The sequence below is a fragment of the Cnephaeus nilssonii genome, assembly GCF_951640355.1.
Source record: "Cnephaeus nilssonii genome assembly, chromosome: 3".
NCBI classification, from domain to species: domain Eukaryota; kingdom Metazoa; phylum Chordata; class Mammalia; order Chiroptera; family Vespertilionidae; genus Cnephaeus; species Cnephaeus nilssonii.
The window spans coordinates 51,028,959-51,049,879 of record NC_137074.1 but is presented as its reverse complement, the minus strand read 5'-3'; the positions used below and the strand labels follow the sequence as shown (position 1 = coordinate 51,049,879).

General features: G+C 44.1%; 1 protein-coding gene across 4 annotated transcripts in view; it reads left to right on the top strand.

The window, feature by feature from the left end:
* The first annotated feature begins 11,316 nt into the window (after positions 1-11,316).
* Positions 11,317-20,921, top strand: part of ATP13A3 (ATPase 13A3) — a 99,073-nt gene continuing 89,468 nt past the window's right edge. For 3 of the 4 annotated variants that reach the window (XM_079766727.1, XM_079766724.1, XM_079766725.1), the window contains exons 1-2: positions 11,317-11,847; positions 12,604-12,647. The gene's annotated coding sequence lies outside the window, so the exon portion shown is untranslated. The remainder of the gene's footprint in view (positions 11,848-12,603; positions 12,648-20,921) is intronic. The other variant, XM_079766726.1, reaches the window with a different exon arrangement.

Genomic DNA, 20,921 nt, shown 5'->3' with positions numbered 1-20,921 from the left:
GATTAGAGGAAGCTGAGGATCGAATCAGTGAATTAGAAGACAAGGTTGAAAAATCACTCAGTCAGAAAACCAAAAAAGAAAAAAGCTATTAAAAAACAGGAGGGCAGCTTAAGGGAGCTATGGGACAATGTGAAATGTAACAATAAATAGCAGATGTGCCAGAAGAGGCAGAAAGGGAGAAAGGCATAGGGAAGGTGTTTGAAGAAATAGTGGTAGAAAACTTCCCTAACCTGGTAAAGGAAAAAGTCACACAAGTTCAGGAGGCACAGAGAACCCAAAACAAGAATAACCCAAACAGGTCCATGCCCAGAGACATCATAATTAAGACACCAAAAATTAAAGACAGCCGAGGCCGGTTTGGCTCAGTGGATGGAGCGTCTGCCTGCGGACTGGGGGGTCCCGGGTTCGGTTCCGGTCAGGGGCATGTGCCTTGGTTGCGGGCGCATCCCCAGTGGGGGGTGTGCAGGAGGCAGCTGATCGATGTTTCTGACTCTCTGTCCCTTTCTCTTCCTCTCTGTGAAAAGTCAATAAAATGTATTTAAAAAAAAAAAATTAAAGACAAAGAGTGAATCTTAAAGGCAACAAGAGAAAAGAAAACTGTTACCTACAAGGGAGTTCCCATAAGGCTGACACCTAATTTGTCATAAAAAAATCACTGATATAGGCCTACTTCTACTTCTCTGATTGATCCCTGACTCTTGCAAGGAGGGCCAAATTTACTGAAAAAAATACTAAGAATTTTAAGCCTTCTCCCAAATTTATTAAAACTATAGGCTCATTTATTCAATATTTATTGAGTGGCTGCTACCTGGTGGTTATTTTTCTAGTCACTGAACAACATCAAGAAAATTCTTCATGGAGGTCACATATCTATACTAATAAAAGGGTAATATGCTAATTAGACCAAGAGACTTTTCGGATGTCCTTCTGGACAAAGCCATGGTGGCGTGGCCGAGGCAGAGGTGGTTAGGGGCAATCAGGCAGGCAGGTAGGTGAGCAGTTAGGAGCCAGTGGTCCCAGATTGCAAGAGGGATATCCAACTGCCGGTTTAGGGGTCCCAGATTGGAGAGGGTGCAGGCCGGGCTGAGGGACACCCCCGTCCTATGCACAAATTTCGTGCACCGGGCCACTAGTCAGTAGTAAGTGATGCAAAGTTAAATGTGACTATCTTATCGCTTCTCGGCCTTTTGGCAAGATCAAGTGTAAATCTTCTCTCTTGGAGCTTGTAATTATTTCTGTGACTATTTGAATTGGTATGGAGGAGGGTGGAGCTGGGCATGACTTTTATTTGTTGGAACACATGATTTCTAATGGAAAGATAAAATCAAGTATTTCAGGAACCCAAGAAACTATTAGGTAATCCTTGAAGGAATATTTGAGATCTTTAGGGTCCTGAGTTTTCTTTAAGTTTATTATTATTCAAAAAATGAAACTAAGTTTATAAATTTATTTAAAGATACCCTAAAAATCATATAAGCTTAAAAGATTATAAAGGGAACTTTTAGTAAAGCCCCGTGAGGTTTCATTTTGGTTGTCTTTGCTGGTAATATGAGCTATTTAAGGAGTTTAGTGACAGAGAACTTCTTGGGAATAGCAAGATGTTTCTGGTGGTCTCCATCTTGAAACATTGTTCTCTTTTGCTTTCTGCCTGCAGCTCTTGGGGAATTTGCAGAACCTCAAGTTGTTTGGACTCTGCTTCCCAGATTGTATTACATTAAGGTAACCTCATGATGGAGGTATGTTTTGGATCAACTCCGTTTTGCAATGTTTATGAAAGGCATTCTTTGACAATGAAACTTCTACATGGGAGCTCAATCAGTATTACCTTAGTTTACCAATTCTGATGAAGCATCTTTGCTTTGAGAGGGAAAAAAACAACAACAATATGAACAAATGGGTTCTTTTTCTTTATTACTACTAGTATAAGGAAGCAACTGTCTTTAGCAAACAGAAGATAACAAACAGCCTTCTGGTGATCTTCTGGAGATATTGAGCTGTGGTTCATAGTGCAATGAAAATCTACTGGCCTGAAAGAGGTAATCAGGAGCCTGTCAGAGCTACTACCTACAGGCATGTCACTGAACAATTCTTTTTTGCTGCCAGGAGAGCACAGGAAACATTCGACCACCTGCAGCTGGGCTTGTTCTTCGTTGGCTCTAGAAGCCAGAACTGCCAGATCTGAAAATAGGTCACAAGTGACTAGTAGTCCCTGAGAGGCTTACAGGAAGTAGCTGCAAAGGTCAGGAAAGTTTTTAACGACTATACAGGAGGCCAGTGAGTGATAGGCTTTGAGGAACTTGTCTGCTTGGTATCTGAAATAGCCACATGGTGAAGCTGCCTGGAGACAGAAAGACAGGTTGTAGACGTAAACCTGCTACCTGAACCCCACAAAAGAGGTGCCTTTGTTCTGCTGTGCAAAAATCCCAGGTCTATCCAGGGGAATCATCTTGCAGGACTCAAGGGATGATCATAAGGGATTTACAGCACTAACTTCAGAAACCCAATACAGTATATCCCCAAGTGGAGAGTCAAAGGTTGGAATGAAAAATCTCTGAATTAATTTCAACTCTGAGATATTGGGGTCACATAAAGTCAGATATATGTTTCTGTTAATACACATTTCCATGGGTCATTTGTAATTGAAGTTTATACCTGAATGCTATTTCATTGACACGATTGTTATAGTACAAATGTTAGGATAGAGTTACAATCTGTGTGTGTTTGTGTGTGTGTGTGTGTGTGTGTGTGTGTGTGTGTGTGTGTTAATTCTTACCAGAAGAAATTTTTCCATTGATTATTTTTAGGGAAAGTGGAAGAGAGAGGGAGATAGAGAGAAACATCAATGTGAGAGAAACACATCAATTGGTTGCATCCTGTACGAACTCTGACCAGGGCACGGGCTAAGGAGAAGCCTGTAACAAAGGTATGTGCCCTTAATTGGAATCGAACTCGGGACCTTTCAGTCCGCAGGCTGACACTCTATCCACTGAGCCAAACCAGCTAGGGCAAGTTACAATCTTGACATTATTTTTCACTTGTACTATGGGCCCAAAATGCAACTTCAGAGCCAGCTTGATGTGGGGACTACTAGACTCCTAATAATAACTATTGTCTCACCCATACAAACAGGCAGGACACCATAGAGCAGGGGTCAGCCAATTTTTCCTGTAAAGGGCCAGATAGCAAATATTTGGGGTTTGTAGGTCATGTGGTCTCTATCCCAGCTACTCAATTCTGCTGTTGTAACACAAAAGGAGATATGTCAATATGTAAATGAATGAACATGTCTGTTCTGATAAAACTCTATAAAAATAGGTGACTGGCTTTGACCTGGGGCCCTAAAGGGTAAAAGCATGGGCTCTGGAGTGAGGCTCAAACTTTGGCTCTGTTATTTGGTAGCTGTGTGACCTTAGAGAACTTAATTCATTTCTCTGTGCTTTGTTCTTTTCATCTCTAAATTGATAATAGTACTTACCACTCAGTGTTGTTATAAAAATTAAATAAGTAAATTTGTAAAGTACTAAACAGTTCTTGTTACCAAAAAGGGGATCTGGCCCCCAGTGTGTCTGCCTAGGGCTGGCCAATAGTGTGTGGATTCTTGACTTCATGCAGGAAAAATTTCACAACACGAGTCCAAGTGACTGTGAGGGAGCGTTTATTAAAGCTGGGGAGAGTGAAACAAGAAAGGGCTTAGCATAGAAGAAGCATCAGGAGAGCCTAGACTGGGCTGCCTCAGCTCTCTGGGAAGTCAGAGAAAAGGGAGCCTTGGGAGCAGGTTCAGGGGATTAGCCTGGGATGAGTGGCCACTGCCTATTGCTCCCCTGGTTGCAAGCTAAGTGGGGGTTTTTAGGGTTTAGGAGATGCATGCCTGTGGGGAGGGAAGAAGTGGAGGGAGAAGAGGGGAAAGGGAATGGCACAGGCTGCTCCCTATAGGGAGAGTGAGCCCTGGGTACTTTGTCTTGAGGGTTTATCTCTTTCTCGAAGGTAAAGGCGGGAATCTTAGGGGAGGGTTTCAGCAGAATATTCATCAATGTTCTAGGTGTGCTCCTTCAGGGTCGTGGTCTCCATCGATGGGTCAGTGTCAGGGCAGGACGTCGTTAGTCATTGCAGCTGGTCCTGGTCTCACTGACCTGGTTTTGCTGCTTTTCTGGGTCTGGAGCTGAAATACAACTGAGGCCTAGATGCTATCTCTAGGCAGGTGACCTTCTGTATCTGCTGTAAATTGCTCTGCTGGTTTGTTCCCTTATCTGTCTCAGTTTTCCTATTCCACTTGTCCTGGCTTGCTGGTCTGTTTCATTCCTAGCAGATAATAAGTGCTATGTAAGTATTTGTTAGATAATCAACCATTTTGTGAAGGTGGGTAATATAATTTCTATTAAAATTGAAGTTCAACAAAATAAACACATTACTTCTAAGAAGACTAAGCCTTGAACCTCATTTTCCCATCTGCGGTACAATTGCTCTTTACTCATCAGAGGTTACATCTAAACACTAGGAAATTTCTTGTAACAGCCTATGAGTCAGGCCTTGCCCCTGAAACCATAAGTTAAAGGGCTACTTATATTTGTCCTCTTCCCATCCACACAAGGAGTTACTACAAGCAGCAGTGTGCTGGAGCCAGATGGTGTCAGCTCATTAGAATAGATTGCTAAATTTTCAGGTATTTTGTGAGCAGCTTAAACTGCTGGTAGCTTGAAATTCACCAAAAGGGGAGTATTTACACCACAAAACTGGCATGTGCTACAAATCATGGCTTTTTTTTCCCCCTCTTAGAGGACTAGTGTACTAGCACATGACTGGCTATATGCCAAAAGTGAGCACTCCTCCAGAAGGGGCCCTATGTCCTAAATAGCAAGTTGGTAAACAATATTCAGTGACACATCATATCCTAGGGCACCACGGCCTGAGAAGAATGCTGGGCCACGGCTATTGCTTTGTTGAAGAGCCAGGGAAAAAAAGGATTACATTGCTTAGCAACAGAAATTACTCAGTGGTGCCCCTGGACTCTGATTTCCAGACATCTGATTCACAGCTTTTCTCCCTGTTCCAACACACACACACACACACACACACACACACACACACACACAGAGAGAGAGAGAGAGAGAGAGAGAGAGAGAGAGAGAGAGAGAGAGAGATGGGGGGGGGGGGGGGGGGGGAAAGACACCTGCATGGAGTTCAAGCTAAATAGGGACATAATGGTTTAGGAGGAGCTAAAGGAAAGAGAGAGCTTGTTGTTAGGCAAACATCATAATAAAATACTTTTAATGGCCACTTTTTCTAGGAAAGACAGTGAGTGCTGTGGTGTTGTTTCTTTTTAAAGCTTTTCTTAAGGTGAAGTCTTTCTAATCTAACCTTTTATGGAAGCAGCAGAAGAAATATAAAAGAGGGCTGGAGTCAGTCAAAAGGACAGTTAAAGTCACTTCCTCTTGTGAGGTCATGAATCTCATTTTTCGTCTCTATAAGATAGGACTCATAACATCCCATTGCTAGTCTGACATAGTACTTGTGAAAATCAATAATAATTTGTTATTTACTTACTTGGCATATTTATTATTGAGTACCATCATGTGTTAGGTCATCTGCTAAGGGCTGAGGATGTGTGAGTTAGGTCCTTGCTCATGAGGAGCTCAGCCTCTGGATGCTTAAACAAATAACCCAGAGTTTAGATCCCAGAAGATAATCCCTATGGCTTAATTTGGTCATATTGATGAAGAGTTTGGCCCTGGAGCTAAGTTGCCTGGTTGAATCCTGGCTGTGCTATTGTTTCCTAGCTCTGTGACCTTGAATGAGTTATTTAACTTCTTTTTCTCTTCCATAATATGAAATTTTAAGCTTTCTTCAGTTTCATCTGTAAAAATAGAGATAATAGTACTTACTTCCTAGGATTACTCTAAAGATTTAATGATTTAATACATGTAAAGTTTACTCATCTATAAAAAATATAGATAACTAGAGGCCCAGTGCATGATTTAATCATGCACCTGGTGCACCAGCGGGCTGTCCGCCGGTGCCCCAGGCCTTCCGAAAGCCTCCAGCGCTGCGGAGGCTTTCGAAAGGCCTTGCGCCGGAGCAGACAGGCGGCCAGGTCCCCCGCTTTGGCCTTTGATCGCGGGGGACCTGTCCGGCTGGCTGTCCGCCGGCGCCCCAGGCCTTCCGAAAGCCTCCGGCGCTGCGGAGGCTTTCGAAAGGCCTTGCGCCGGAGCAGACAGGCGGCCAGGTCCCCCGCTTTGGCCTTTGATCGCGGGGGACCTGTCCGGCTGGCTGTCCGCAGGCGCCCCAGGCCTTCCGAAAGCCTCCGGCAGCCATGGTACAGACGCTGAGCTCGAGGCGCCAGAGGCGCCGGGAGCTCAGCGTCCTTCTGGCCCAATCAGCTACCCCGGCCACCCTGAGTCCCGCCCCCTGCGCCTCCTGCTGGCCCAATCGTGGGCGTAGCGGAGTGATGGTAATTTACATATTACCATTTTATTATGTAGGATTATTATGTAGGATAGTAACTGCTACTTTTAATATTGGCATGTGCAGTGATGATCAAATGACATAAAATATTCAGAACTGTAGAGTAAAAACCATGAATATGACATGGACTAATGGAAGACACAGACACTACACAGTGTCATTAAACAGACACTACTTATTCAAAGTTGTAAATGAAGTGAAAAAGGCACACAGAAGAGCCGATGCTTAGCCTGGGAGTCAGTGTAAGTATTTGAAGGAGATGATGTTTGAGAATGTAAATTTATTCATTCATTTATTCACTTATCAGACTACAAACATTTGAGAGTCAACCACATGCCCAGCTTTCTAGTGTTGGGTCTATAGTGATAAATCAAACAAACTCAGTGTCTGCCAGTAGCACTAACATGAGGTGTCTTGGGGAAGAGAGAGGGGTTGCTTTATGTGCCCCTTCCCCATAATTCCAAAATTCCTTGCCCCATTTATAAAATGCAAAACTGATACTTTCAAAAATCTTAGTAGAGTCCCATGCGAGCACAGCCTCAAGACAAACACTTACTTCCTCTTCCAAAAAGATTGCCACTTTTAAGCCCCTTCTAGAAAAAATCCAGAGCTGCATCTGGTCCTCATCTCCACAGAGCATGGAGTCTATGTATGTATGTTGAATACACACATAAACTCACAGACAATTAAAATTGTGATAATTGTTATAAAGAAAATAAATGAAAGTCATCAGAAAATAAAGAATGAGGGTCTGGGGAAGGCCTTTTTTTTTTTTTTTTTTTTCAAGAACTGGTGTACTCGCATTTAAGCCAAGAGCTGAAACTTGTAAGAGTGAGCCAGGCAAGGAAAAAAGGGAAGAGAAAGAAGGATTTCTCAAAAGTCCTGAGACAGGAAAGAGCTTGGTGTGTTTAAGGAACTGAAAGAAGGCCTACTGTGGCTGGAATGAGGTGAGATAAGGAAGGAGATCTGGGGGTGCGAGGAGGGTAAAGGTGGAGGAGTGCCAGGAGGAGAGCAGGCAGGCCATACCCAACATTGGACCTTGCAGGTCAGAGTTCACACTTTATTCTCAGTGAAATAGGGAGCAATTGAAAGCCTTCATCAAGAGCTGTACTCCAAGTCACACTCAGTAATGCATCTGGCTGTGATGTGAGAATGGATTGGACGGGGGAAGGGGTGAAAGTAGGGAAATGAGTTGGGGCTAAGGCAGTATTTCCAGGTGAGAAATGGAGGCAGCTTGGATGATGCTAGTGGCAGTAGAAATGGAGAGATGTGGAAGGATTTAAAATGGATTTAGTATTGGGTTGGGAAGAATGACCCCCAGGTTTCTGGCTTAAGCAGCTAGGTGGGTAACAGTGTGTTTTGCAATGGTTGAGAAGACTGTGAAAGCAGCTGGTTTGGAGAAACAGGGCAACAGTTGAGTTTTGGGTAAGTGAATTTATGAAATAGCAGTGAGACATCATGTGAAGGTGACAGGGAACTATGGCCCAGGGTCTGTGAAGAGACACCTGGGCTGTGGGTATATGTGGGAGAGTTATTAACGTCCACACAGATGTTAGCTACAGCCATGGTGGGTGAGTTCAGCTGGGGGAGTGCATGTGAATCAATGCTCTTATCCTTTTTTTTTTGGGGGGGGGGTGTCCCAGGTACATTTGTGAAGATGATGAAAGCCGTATTTCTTCCTTTCCAAGTATTTGCATTTAAGTTTAAGGAATTTATAGACTTCCCGAAGCCCATCTTCAACTCCTGTAGATTTATAGATGACAAATTTAAAAACACACACAATAACACTGGGGAAAAACATCATTTAGAGGACAGAGGAAGCACCCATGATAGGTTGAGAAAGAGTAAAAAGAAAAGGAAGAAGAATTCCAAAAGCAAGTTATCAAACTAACAGAAAAGTGTTTCAAGAATGGGAGGTAAATGCTGCTGAGAGGACTAGAAAGATAAGGCCTAAAAAGTGTCCACTTGCCTTGGCAACAGCAGTGACCTATGGGAGGTACTTGTAAGGGTTAGCACTCTCTCAGGAGGCAAAAACTGGAGTCAGGAAGCAACACTGGATGCAGTTATGAGTGAATATAAACATTTGTCAGTATTCCCTCTTGATCGTAGGCATCCCCCCAACCCCCGCTCCCGGTGAAATCGGAGGTAAGGTGATGATGGTCAGAGAGGAAGTCATGCAAGGATGGGAGTTTTGAGGATGGAGGAGGTTAGAAATAGTCTTTGTGGAAAGTAGAGTTACAACGTACTGGGGAAGCTGTTACCTATTCGTTATCTATTACTGGGAGGGTTGTGATCATGGGTTGGGTCTTACAGAGTGAGTAGGATCAGAGGAGGAAAAGGCTGGACCCAGCATGCACAGCAGCCCAGCCCAGAATCATCATTTGCAGAGAATCAATGAAGCCTTCCAGAACTTCTCAGGGCTTGCTCTACTCCCTCTCTCCTTCTCTGGTTTCTGGCTTCTCCTCCTTTTCTGGCTCAGTCTTCTAGCAGCCTATAAACATGCTCAAGCCTTTCCCAGTGACTCAGTATCTCCTCCCATCTGTGTCCAAATTCTTTTCTTTCCATACTCAAAACATCTGTAGCAGGGAATTTTTGAAAATACTCACTTGCTCTTTTTCTCCCTATAGTTTTCCCTTGCCGGGGTGTGTTGCCTTACTCTGGGGATTTTGGCTGCCTCTTGAAGTTTGGGGCTCTCCATGGTCCTTTAGAATCCTGAGTTCATTGACAGATTGATGCTGGATGTCTTGGACATATACATGCAGCCAGAAGCCAGGGGAATCTCTGCTGGATTTTGAATAGGAGTGCATTTTAGACAGTTCATTCTGGAGGCTGATTGGAGAATGAGTTTGTCTGAAAGAGAGTGTTAGGAGGCTGCTGCAACAGTTCAGGATGGAAAGGATGGCTGGAACACATACCAGCGAGAATGGAGGTAGGGATTCCATGCTTATTAAGGAGGTGGGATAGATAGGACTGGGAAGAGTTTGTCTACTTCTGATGACTGTAGATGGTGGTACCAGCAGACTGTAATGCGGACAGCTGAGGGAGGGGCAGCTATGGAGGTAGAGGATGAGTTCAGTTTTGGATATTCTGAGTGTGGAGTGTCCCTGTGATATCTAGAGAGAACTGCCTGGCAGGTACCTGGGTACTAACTTTTGTGGGAGAGGTCTGGCATGGAGATCGCTGATTTGGTAGTTGAAACCATGAGGGTGGAGGTTATTCCCTGAGATTGGAGTGAAAGAAGCTGTGGGCATAAAATGGAGTCTTGCCTTTAAAGTGCAGATTCACAATTGGTGTCACTTAAGGGTGCCACCAAAGGAGGAAGAGGCCTTATTTACTGAGAGGACGCCAGATCGACAAGTGCTGAGAAATGAGGAAATGGGGACATCCAGGGTAGACCACTGATTCAGAGGTCTGCAAGAACGAGAGAAACACTTGGAAGTTGACTGGAGAGGCACTTCGATGGGAGGGTTGGCTTGATAGTTTTGTGTTTAGGACACGAGGGATTTGAGCTTGTTTATAGGCTGAGGGGAAACATCCAGGAGCCAAGGAGCAGGGAGAGGTGGAGGAGTTGGCTTAAGGGCTCAACTTCTTCCAGTTTGCCCAACACTTCCACATCTTTATCTCATCCAATCATCTGAACACCTGTGAGATTTGAAACAAAGAAACAAACGGTGAGACTGAGACTGGGTGTTGGGAAGAGAGATGTGGATCTGTCCCAGTCCCGTGCTCTCTGTCCATGCCACCCCGCCTTGTGCAAGAACGCTGTTCAGCTCTACACAATCCAGGGAACCAGGAGCAGCTTTGTCCTGGCTCCGGGTGTGGTGATATCCGTACTGTTGGACTCTGGGGGCGGTGTGCTGCCCCAGGTAAGGTATCCCCATGTGTCGCGGACCAGGCGTGGCAGACCTCAGGATACTGCCATGTGCTGTGAATCAGAGCCTGGATGCTCCCTGCCTCCCGGGAAATGTTCCAGGTGGGTGGACCAGGGGCTTCTCCATGGGTCCATTCCCTTTCTTATGCTAAAGCAGCTAAGAATTACTTAACCGCAAGGTGGAATAACAATAACACTGTTAACGGGGCATCAAGGGTGCGGGCGAGGTAGATTCAGAGCAGAAAGATGGCCAGAGCCGGGGCAGCAGGTGGCGGAGCCGGCGCTCGCGTCGCAGAAGGGCCGCTGAGAAAACCAACCTCGAGATTTGTGTATCCGGCCGGGGCCCTGCCCGGAGATAAATCTTGTGCGGAGGGAAGTATTTCGTATACGTCCAGCACCGTCGGAAGAAACTCCTTCCCGCCGGAGACGGTTTAGTGGGCGCGTGGGAGCTTTCACTTGGTACGCCTCCCAGTTCTGCGCCCGAGGCAGGCAGGGCGTGCCCAGCCGGTTGTCACGAGCGAATTATAGTAGTTTTTTTGTTTGTTTCTGGAGGGTATGGGGTGCTGTTAAGGAATGAAAGATACCTGGATTGGGAGCTAGGATCTGGTTTCCCCTCCATCCATGTAGCGCATGCTTCCTCCGTGACCTTGGCTCCGGGGAAGTCAAGTGAGGCCCCTCCCTGGGCCTCAGTTTCCCTGTTCATAAAACGAGGAGTTGGACTATGATCTTCTCTTTGCACGGCCAGGAGGCAAATTCCACCTCCTCTCGCCCCCAATCCCGGCCCCCCCCCCCCCCCAAATCCATCCTTTGTTAGTAACCCCCACAACACCCAGCTCTACGCTTTCTTTTCCTCGCCCGCTTGGGGGGGCTCTCAAAAGGCGAGGGATGGGCGGGGCCTGCCACACCGCCACGCCCACAGCCGTTGGCCCCGCCCCTCCCGTCGTCCCCTCTGCGCCCCTCCGCCCTCGGCGCTGGGTTGAGGCAACCACGTGACCTCACATCCGGCGCGGGAGTCCCGAGCTCGCCGCGCGCTCTCCCCCGCCCGCCCGCCGGCTTCCCCGCAGCGTGATCCGAGCGCCGCCGCTGAGGGGAGGGGGGATCGCTACGTCGCTGGCGGCGGGAGGCCGTTTTCAAGAGCTGACCGCCCCCCTCCCCTGCCCGTCTCCCCCTGCCACCCTCCCTTGTTCTCGCTCAGTCCCGGCTGCACGCCGCCGCCGCGGGCGCCGAGGAGGACAGCGCGGACGTCCCTGAGCCCGGCTCGGCCCGGGCCCCGCCGCGGCGCCTCCCTCCCCTCACCCCGAGCCGCAGCGCGTGGCGGCGGCGGCGGCGGCGGCGGCGGCTGCGGCGCCTCGAGCCCGAGCGACCCGCGGCCGCCGGCGCCGGCCGAGGGCGATGGGGCTGGGCTGAGGCGAGGCGGTGCGGCGGCGGCGACAGCGGCGGGCCGCGGCCCCGGCCCCCGGTGGCCACTGGGCTGCTCCAGCCGGGAGGCCGCCGAGGAGACGGCGCTGCGGCGGCCGGTGAGTGGCCCGGGGCTTTCTGTTGGACGCCGGAGGGCTGGGCGAGCGGGGCTGGGAGCGGGTGGATGGCGGTGACGGGGGAGGTTGGAGGAGGCGAATGGTATTGTCGCGGGTGGCGGGTGCCCGGTGAGCTTTACGGTCAGCCTCCTCGGGCCAAAATTGGACCTCACTTCTCGGGGGAAGGTGTGTGTGTGGAACCGGGAAGGGATCGCTAAGACCGCGTAATGTCGGTCTGGGACAGGTGAGGGGAGGAGGAGGAATCCACGTTGTGGGTGGGAAGGCCTGGCTTGGACGCGCTGCTCGGGGAGGGCGAGTCCGTGCGGGGGCCGGGGGGGAGGATGGTGCTCCGGCCCGTTTAGAAAGTCCGGTCGAAGGTAGGGGCAGTGGCCGGGCGCTCGATGGGTTTCTGCGGATGCTGACTAAAGGGATCCTGACTTCGCCCCGAGCCACGGAGTAGCAAAGCTCCTTGCTAATCACTGTATTTTCCAGATAAACTGAGGGCGGCCCCGAGAGGAAAAAATGACTTTTGACTTGCCTAAAGGCCTCTCGCTTTGATTCTCCCAGTGAGGACGAGAAAAACCAGGGCCCTTTCCGCCAATCCTTTTCCTTCTCCCCATGAGGTTCATCAATTAGGTTCTCAGCCTCTTTTTTTGGGGGGTGGGAGGTGCGGGCCAATGAATCGGATTGGGAATCGACAGTGGCTTCCCAGTTTGTAAAGCTTTTGTGACAGGTGCTTATTGTTTCCTCTTCCCATAGGCCTGACAGAAACATCTTTGACTCTTGGTGTCTGGACATAGGAGGTATGAATTACTCACATAATTAACTACTTCTAATCGTCAGTGTCTTAGAGCTATATTTAGTGGTTATATTAGTGCAAAATGAATGGGTATGGAGTCGTAAACCTAGAAACAGAAACCAGCGTTTCCTACACATGATTCTGAACTAAACGAGCAGAACATTTGTGTCTGTAATGACTATTTTAGATCTATGAGTCAGAAGTTAGAATTTTAAAATGCAGAAACGTTAAATATTATTGCAAAAGGAACACTATTTTCTAAAAGCTTTGTTGCTAAAGTGAAGGTTTTCTGATTTGATTGTCTTTTGAAGGGTGATCACACAGTAAAAATGTTCTACCTTTGGTTAGACTCTTTACCAAGGCACATGTTTCGCTGGAATATAAGTGGCATTCTTTTCTCAAGAGGCTTGTTGCCTGGCTGAATAGGCTACAGTTGCCAAAATAAATGTATGGGGGCATCCCATTCTGGTTTAGCAACCCTTTTTAAAGGCAGATCTGTTCCTGGAAGTTGTTGAAATAGTAAGCCCATTGAGCCCTGGCCAGTGTGGCTCAGTTGGTTGAAATAGTAAGCCTATTAATAATTGTTATGGAAATTTACTTCTGCTACTATCCTTGGTTTTGCATTATCTGCCATTAGATCCCCCCCCCCCCCCCCCACACACACACACATTAGATTGTTAAGTGATATTTTTTAAACATTGTTACAACAACAAAGCTTGTTTTGGGTCCAGGGATTGGGTAGGAAAAGTGATGATACTGTTTGGTTGTCTCAATTTATAAGTAGTACAGTTATAAATAAATAACAATATTAAGTAGTAGTTTATTCTGAAAATAAAGTTGAGAGTTTTCAATTTGATGCAGTGTTCAAATAATGTAGTAGGAGGGCTGATTTCTTTGTCCAGGACAACCAGGAAGACTTATTTGGGATATCTCTGGTAATTAAAAATTTAATTTACAATCTATAATAATAAAAGTATAATATGCTAATTAGACCTGACGACCTTCTGGACTAAGCCACAGTGCCAGACTAAGCCACGGTGCCGAGGCAGCTGCCGAGGCAGCAGGGGCCGAGCCCCTTGCACGAATTTCGTGCATCGGGCCTCTAGTTGGTTTGATAAGTTTCTACAGAGGAAAATAATTTTATAGTAGTTAGAGCAAAGCCTGAATGTCTAAACAGTATCTTCTGATGAGTTTTCTACTTGGTTCTGGCTTATTAGATATTAAAGCTAAAATACTTCTGTTGGTTTAGTTAGCCATTAATAGTTATCTCACTTAGGTAGCATCAGTTTCCCATCTATGTCATGTTTCAAGAATGAATTCTTATGTGGATAATAAGTGTGTGTTGACAGCTATGGCATTTTGTAGTAGAGAAAGCATGGACTTGGGAATCAGACCTGAATTTTATTTCTGACTTTCTTAGCTAGTTGTTTGACTTTGACCAGTGCTACCAGTTATTGAGTAAGCTTACTGTATTCTATGTTTTGAATTATGCACTTGACATGAAGTGTCTCACTTAAACCCCATTTTACAGAAGAGGAAACTGATGTTCAGAGATGTTAGGTTGCCCAGAGTCACATACAGTTAACCTGGTAAACCTAGTACTAGAAACCCCTGGTCACCTACAGTAACAGAGCTAGGATTCTGGCTGTCTTCAAAGTCCCTTATACTCTAAGTTGCTTAACTTCTCTGTTTTTCTTATTCCTTTTTTTTTAGCTAACAAATAATACTTAATACCTCAGAGAGTTTTGAGGATTAGCTGAGGACATAATGTAAAGAAAGTAACACTCTTCCTGTCACATAATATATAGTAGTTCCTTTCACTCTTCCATTCCATTTTCTTAATCAAGCTATGCTTGTATACCATGGTGATTTTGCAACCACTGTGAATATAAGGTCTTAAAATGTGAATATACTTTATTCCTAAGATTTATAACAGTCCTAGGAGATGGGCTATGGTCAGATATGGGGGCACCCTGTGCAAGTTTGTCTTCATTCTGTATTTTTTTTCCCAGTTGTCTGGGTGATGGTGGAAATAAGAACTTTAAGCTGGAAATGACAAGGTGATTGTAATTTCTAAAATCTTGGAAGACAAATAAAATTTCAAAATTATCTTGATTGCTTGGTTTATCTAAAGCTGGATTCTGTTCATGGGTATAATTGGTAACCTAAACTAACTATATAAGTACTAAGTGGGAGACTTTGTGAAGGGACCATAAATTGGAGTTGGCAACTTACCAATTATTAAAGACAACACTCATAAAATTTTTAAAACAATTCACAGTGGTAAGCTAAAAGAGGATATACAGTGGTGAGCTAAAAGGAGGATGTGCAGTGTCTGATGTCTATGTGATACATCATTAGAATGTTTGTTCGAGGGATTTGATCATATTCTGAATGTGCCAGTTAGCTCCTCTGGTTAAATCCAGATAAGAGATAGCTGATGGGCCCTGACTAGTGTGGTTTAGTGATTAGAGCATCCCCCCAGGACCACACTGAAGGGTCCTGGGTTTGATTCCCACCCTGGTCAAAGGTACATACCTGGGTTGCGTCTCCCCCTCTGTTCCTCTCTCTCCCCCTCTCTCCCTCCCTCCCTTCCACTCTTCTCTGAAAAGCAATGGACAAAAAGAGATGGCGGGTAGGATTTAGTTTTTGGTTTTAGAACATAGTTTGTCTGTTTGAAATGAAACTAACTGGCCTACTGAGAGAGTAAATCTGTAGTCATCAAAAAACCATGTTCTAATGAACTAACCTGGCTTGTGCAGGAAACATACAAGAGGCAAGGAAATAATTATTAGAGTCTTCCTTGAGTTTTGTTGATCTTCATATTTTGAGAGTAAAGAAATAAGGGAGGATCAGAATTGGGGCGCATTTTTTGAGATTTAGGTAAAAAAGTAAAAGGTTCTGGGCATATTTAACCTGGAGAAAAACTGGTGGTATTTATAAGGTAGAATGTCCTGAAGTTAACGGTAATAAGTAATTATAAAAGTTATGAGTTAGAAACATTTGTATTAGTAAGATTAAAAATAGATGTAATGTGAAGTGTCAAGAAAAATGGTAATTGGACAAAATGATCCTTGTTATAATAGTAAGTTAAAAATTATGGTAGTCAGTAAGAAGGGGAAAAAAAAATGGAATGAAAGAAAGGGAGAGCTGTTCAAATAATCAGATGTCTGAGAATGAGGTAAGTTGAGGATAGGGATTGGTGAAGTTTCCATAGAACAGTTCTCCAAAGAGAACTATCCCAACACCAGATCTAGTAACATCTTTGACCCAAAGGCTCATATTGGGGCCTTTCCTAGGTCTGAGATGGTAAAACATTAACTCAAATAGCAAACTTTAAGACTGCCAAATTAAAAAAAGGACTTATGTATCACAAGCTGTCTCCCCAAGGAAAGAGGCCATATTAGACCTATGGAAACAACTCCTGTGAGGCATGTTCCTTTCAAGGTACGGGTGAAACTGTATCTTTTGCCTCTTCCTATCATCAAAGGTCACTCATACTAGTATGAACTAAGAATGTAAGAAGCACCCTATGTTTGAAGTCTGTTTATATGTGTGAGATGGGATAGATTGAGTTGTAATCTCTTAATCAAAATTTCTCTTTTATTGACTCTCACTTATTCCCTATGGATCTTGCTTTTAAGTGATCTATTGACACTCAGATACTAGTTAAGTAAGAAATTAAATTTCTGGGTAAAGTGAGTTAACCGTGTAAAGTAGAATTTCCTGATTACATAATTTGGAACTTGCTGATATCTGTAGAATCTTTCTCAGAAATTTTAATTAAAAATAATTATAACTGTTGTGTTATATGAAAGACAGTTCTACCTCAATGATAGTAAATTAGATTAATTGGCTCCTATTTTATTTAGTTTTTCACAAAGTAATTTGTGAGTTGTACATTGAAATAAAGAGGTATGGGGTTGGAAAATAATAATGCTGAATTTTCATAGATAGGTCATAGACTAGTCCCTTTTTACAGAAAAGGTAACTGATATCTGGAGAGGTGAGTGATGCTACTGAAGTATCTGGGATTAGAAGCTTCCTCTTAGTTGGGTGTTCTTTTCACCCTTGCCTTTATTTTGTACTCTAGTAATGGCATATCTCAAAACTCAGTGTGTGTGTGTGTTTTATTTATTCCTACTGAGAACCAACTTTTAAGGGTTGCTTTTGATTACTTGATGGACTTCTATTACATTTTTAGTTATTTAAAAATAAGTCATGGAATAACTCCCACATATGTATTCCTGTTTTAATTTTCTTATATTTGTGAAATAGGTTGAAAAATACATTAGTTATTAGCTTAGTTTGATATAAATAAGTGATTTAGTTTCTAATTTTTTCTGATCTAAAGAACTGAGTAAAGTGATATCACCTTTTCTGTGGGGGCTTTGGGCCTAAATTCTCACTTATATTAAAAATCTTGTCAAAATGACCATTGAAACAATTCTTTAGGAAGGCACCAGTTTGAAAAAATGGTTAACTGATATATTGTTTTTCAGCCAGTTTTTCCTCCAGCTTTTAGAACAGGCTACCTTTTTGGTCAGCTGGATCATAATTGGCTATGTGAGATACCATTTGACAGGTGAATATGTCTTTAGATTGGTTGAGAAACAGCACATTTACTCTCCATTGCACGCTTACTCTGGTGCAAGGATGTAGGGCAAGCATCCTGCCACCATTATTTAAAGTATTTTTCTCTCTTGCTTTTTTTTTTTTTTTTAATATATTTTTATTGGTTTCAGAGAGGAAGGAAGAGGGAGGGAGAGATAGATAGAAACATCCATGGTGAGAGAAGAATCATGGATGGCTGCCTCCAGCAAGTCCCCCACTGGGGATTGAGCCCACAACCCGGGCATGTGCCCTTGACCTGAATCAAACCTGGGACCTTTCAGTTCGTAGGCCAAACGCTCTATCCACTGAGCCAAACCGGCTAGGGCTCTCTTGCTTTTTTTTTTCTTTTTCTTTGCTGCAGCACAGATAGTTGAATGGGTATAATTAAATGCATATATAATGTGACTCCACACTGTAAATAATGGAAAAAGAAACTAGATATTTATGAAAATCAGCTATCCCCCCCAGGGTTATATCACACAAAGAACCTAGCATAATTAAAAAGCTAAGTAATAAAATTAGGAATATTGGGGAACTATTGGTACTTTGTATAATTCTGGGTTAATACTCGGCTACTTTCAGTGTTTTTAAGAGTTGTCTTCCTGCCTGGTGTGGTTTAGTGGTTGAACATAAACCCATGAACCAGGAGGTTATGGTTCAATTCCAGGTCAGGCACATGCCTGGATTGCCAGCTCAATCCCCAGTAGGAAGCGTGCAGGAGGCAGCCAGTTGATAATTCTCTCTCATCATTGATGCTTCTATCTCTGTCTCCCTCTCCCTTCCTCTCCAAAATCAATTAAAAAAATTGTCTTTCTTACTGCTAACAAAATCTTCATTATTTTGAAAGACCTACATAAGTTGTTAATGTTTTCCATGGAATTTAAAGTGTCTGAACCTAATCATTTTTGGGATAGCACAGTAAGAAAACATAAGTCTTAGAGAGATTAAAAATGGTGGCAGAGTAAGTGGATTCTGCACGGATGTGCTCCCAGGAACAAACTGGAATTACAACTAAAATACAGAAAAACTTTCTGAATAATCAACGGAAAACTCGCAGGAGAGAACCCTGATACCCGAAGACCCAAGTGGAGACCGCATAGAGACTGGTAGGTGGGGCTGGCTGGGCACCCACAGACAGCAACTGAAGTCTCAGAGAGATAACTCAGCTTTGAGGGGTTGCTACTGAGAACTCTGGGATCTAACCTCCAAGCTGGGCTCCCCAGCTGACACACCAAAACTGAGGAGGGTACCCATATAACATCTGGCTCTAAAAAGCAGTGGGTTGCTATCTGCCAGGGAGTAACAGCTGAAAATTCAGACACCCTCTTAAAAGGCCAATGCACTAAACTCCCTGTGGAGCCACCCACCTTGTGCTCTGGCAGAGGGAGGGTGAAAAGGACTGGAGCTGTGAGAGCAGAAGCCAGGACAGGGGACTTGGGGGATAGAGCTCAGAAGGCAGACACCCCAAGTCCTGGGCTGAGTCATTCCCTCATGTAGTGGAGGACATCTTTCCCACTTAGACGTTTGCCTTGCCTGGGGGGAAGACAGTTGACACACCCTATTGGAAAACACCTTTCCCTGAGGCCACTTAAGAGGTTAAAAATAGCAGTTAGCCTCCAGGCAGAAGCAACTTCCCCATCCTGTTAAAAAAAAACTCATCACACCCTAGGACGATTGCCTGGGGGGCAATTCAGGTCAGAATCCTATCAGTCTGTAGGCAGAGGTGGTTTCTGGAGGCTTTGAGTCTTTGTCTGATCTAATTAGTCAGAAACAGCCTTTACCAGGTGTACCGGTTAATAATTCGGATCTTGTAATCAAAGAAAACACCATAATTTCAAGAGGAACGTCAAAAGTGCTTTATTCAAAGTGATGTCCATCGCTAGCTATGCATTTCCCCCATCTTTCAGGTAATTTGCGAATACCGTCCCAATAGAATTTTTCTTGTTTTGAGGCAAACCATTTAGACCCAATTTTCTAGGTTTTAGAAGCTCATAATACACACCACACTGTCCTGATCCCACCAAAAGCAGAGCATTGTCTTCTTTCCAAAGTGATTTGGCCTTGCAGTTGATGTTGATAGTTGACCTGGATCAACCCATGATTTTGTGCATTTTGGATTCTCAACATAAATCCACTTTTCATCACTAGTCACAACTCGATGCCCAAAAGACTTTCTTTCGTGCCGTTGAGGCAACATTTTACTGATAACTTTGCGGTTTTCTATTTGTCTTTCGTTCAGTTGATGTGGCACCCATTTTTCTTCCTTTAAAATCTTTCCCATTGCTTGTAAATGATCACAAATTGTTTGCTGAGCAACGTTTAATCTTTCTGCAGGTTGTTTTTGAGTTTGACACACATCTTTGTCCAGTAATGCTTATCATTTTTGATCTTCAAACTTTTTTGGTTGACCTGGACGTTCTTTGTCTTTCACATCGAAATCATCAATTTAAAGTGTTTAAACCAGCGTTCACAAGTATTTTGAGATGGAGCATGTTCACCATAAGCTTCCTGAAGTATACGATAACTTTCAGCAGCACTTTTCTTCAAAATAAAGTAATGAATTAAAACTTCCCACAAATGCCCTTTTTTTGGGCATGAAATTCGACATTTTTAAGTGTAAAAGTATCTATCATGTTAACACCTTCTGAAATTTTGATATATGAAGTTTTGAAGTTTGCTGTCAATACAACAAAATAGCATACATATCAAATCGCATATACTAGTATATCAACATATGTGTAACTCCATCTATTGAAAAAAATCCGCGTTATTAACTGGTACACCTGATAACACTGCTCTGCACTAGAGATTGAGAGGTATAGAGGATCTACCTAATACGTAGTCACAAACCCAAACAGAAAGCCATAATGAGGAGACAAAGAAACAACCCCAAAATGAAAGAACTAGAGCTGCAGTTTGCCGACCACTGCTCCAGGAGAAGAGATAAATGAAGCAGAGATAAGAAATTTATCTGAATCAGAGTTCAAAGTAATGATGGTAAAAATGCTCAACAGCATGAAAAAAGATATAGTAAGTATGAAAAAAGAACAGTCTGAGATAAAGAATGACATAACACAAAGAACACATTGGAAGGAATACACAGCAGATTAGGGGAAGCTGAGGATCAAATCAGTCAATTAGAAGACAAGAGTTAAAGATATCACTCAATCAGAGAACCAAAAATAAAAAGCAGTTGTGAAAACACAGTCTTTTAAAAGACATGGTGGCTAAAGATGCTCTGGGAAAGTGCATGGTATGTTGGTTAAAATGTAGGTTTCAGAGCCATTGACAAGCCATTTTGTATTCCAGCCTCATCACTTACTGGCTCTGCAGTATGGGTCAAGTCATTTACCTTTTTTTTTTTTTTTTAATTTTTTCATTTGCTGAATGGAAGTAATAAAACCTACCAGAGTATTGAGGATAAGAGGCTCAGTAAATGGTAATTTACTATTTGTTTTATTAGTCACTAGAGTCCCGGTGCATGAATTTGTGCATGGGTGGGGTCCCTTGGCCTGGCCAGCGATCAGGGTCATTTGGGGCTGTCTTGCCCAGTCCTGATTGGGGCCGATGGGGGCTGGCCGGCTGGGGAGGGACCGCGGGAGCACTCCAGGGCATGTCCAGCCTGTCTTGCCTAGTCCTGATCAGTTGGACCCCAGCAGCAAGC